Genomic DNA, 2,236 nt, shown 5'->3' with positions numbered 1-2,236 from the left:
ACCCTTGGAGGTACTGTATTATCTTTTACGTCAGACGTCAGAACGTCACTCATTTTTGTTTAGGCTAAAAGAAAGAACACATGATAACACAGCAACTCTTTGTCTGTTTTAACCTTACAYGCTGAAATGATCAGAAAGTATAAAATACAAAACTGAATCTAATATTCAATTAATCAGTTACAAAATTTCTTCAGTTCAATTGTATCCTGAGTTGCTATTTTCCAAAATTGATATTGTATAATGTTGCTGCTATTTTTATTATTTTTACAACTAAATACAACGTTAAGACCGGTTGTAAATGGCATGAAGCATTGTTGTGATGTGCGTGACGGAAGCAGGAGGTTCTTAAAGAGACAGAGGCCAATTTCAAGGCATTTACAAACGGCTATGATGAGAAGTCAAATTAATTTTTGATTTATACATACAGTATAGACAGCATTTTCATAACAACTGAATGTGATATAGTTGCTTTATTTTGGTAAAGAACTGAACTCTATGCCTAAGAAACACATAATACTGTCCCTTTAAAGCTTATGCTGTATGCCGTTCAGTTCAGCTCTTTTTTTTATCACAACAGACAACAGAAAAAAAATCCCTCAGAACTGCAGACAAATGTAAASTTGTCTCTCCAACCTGAAATACAATTCACCCTAAACCTTTTACCAATAGAGAACCACAGCCTCAGGTTTGGAGGAGCTGATTTTCATCCCAGCCGCAAACCATCAAGTGCTCACTTTGAATTCACAGTTCAACTGAAAAATCCTTTTTCTCTTCTACAAAACAATGAACTATCAGGCTTCCACTTACATCAGTGGTGTTTTGACTCCTCACYCTTTATCCTAAGGATTTTTGATCAAGGTCTTCTAGTTGCTCCTCGTTTTTGACTGAAAACATCAGAATATTGTGTGTTTGCTGGCCTGAGCTCTGGTCCAGTCTTCTTCTGGAGGTCAGGACAGCAATCACTTCAGAGTGGCAAAACTTAAGAGTCCCCCCCCCCCCCTTCATAAACTTTCAACTGCATTACGTTTCTTAAACGTTCTTTACCTGTCTCTCAGTATTTATAGGAAATACATTCTAATGTAAGTAAGAATSTGTCTGCTTTTGGTGCCTCCTCACATTGTGACAGTCTAACATAAAGGCATCGTATTTTCAGCTGAAACGTCTATACTGTATGTGCTTAAAGAGATGGTTCAGTTTTGTTTGAAGAAGGCTTGTGGACAAGTCTGCATCTTAGACTGCACTCGGAATGGTATCAGTTTGGAGAATCAGGTGAAGTTATCATGGAGGAGTTYATCTGAACACTGCTTGGACTAGGGTCCATTTAGAAGTGAATTTCTGCCCTCTGAAACAACTCAGTGCTGAAAAATGTTGCAGTTGTTCAGAASCAAACGGTATGCTGGGAATTCTTTAGAATGAATCCCTTTCACATCTGTTTAGCTGTAATTTTCTTCAGGTTTTTTGATAGTCTTTTATGTTTTAAGCTTATTCTTTTTAGTCATCATGTTTTATTTCTGTGTTTTCTGATTATTGTGTTTAGTTCTGGTACTTGTGTTTTCATGTGATCAARGTTGTGTTCTCCTTTGTGCCAACAGCCACTTTTCCCGCGGTTAGTACTTTTTCTGTCAGTCCTGCCATCGCCTGACTCACCTGCTCCCTGTGATGTTTAGCCCAACAGTTTCTCATCTCCTCATCAGCCTCAGTTTGTGTTAACTCTCAGGGTTAGCTCTAGAAATCAGTGGTGCATTATGTGTTTTTTTTCTGTTTTTAGCCTTAGCTATGGGACAGTTTGTGATTAGAGTGTAGCTGGTAACCCTAAAACTACCCTTTTCTACATATCTAACGTAACTTCAGGCGTTCTGGCTGTGGTGGCCATCATGAAGGCAACATGCATTCCTTTAAGGAACAAATATCCAACATGTTTTTCCACAATTACAGTATGTTGAATGCTGTAGATTCAAAGTCAACGGGAGAACGTTATTTTTTTTCTTTCTACAATATTTTTCTTGACAGTGTTAGAAACTCTTGCAGTAATTTCATTCAGTCTTTTACTCAGACAGCTGATGTTTGGATAGCAGCTAAAACAAATGTTAGCTCATACACTGATGAGTAAACGCTAAAAGCTTTTTCATACGTCTGCAGAAAATATATTCTGAAGCTTTGTCTGAGAATCTTATAATGCCTCAAACATCTTACATTCAGTGGCTATGACAAGTTTTTTATGGTTTGCTAAGAAAAT

This window comes from Austrofundulus limnaeus, unplaced genomic scaffold, assembly GCF_001266775.1.
Source record: "Austrofundulus limnaeus strain Quisiro unplaced genomic scaffold, Austrofundulus_limnaeus-1.0 Scaffold29, whole genome shotgun sequence".
In the NCBI taxonomy this organism is placed as follows: Eukaryota; Metazoa; Chordata; class Actinopteri; order Cyprinodontiformes; family Rivulidae; genus Austrofundulus; species Austrofundulus limnaeus.
This window is presented reverse-complemented; position numbering follows the sequence as displayed.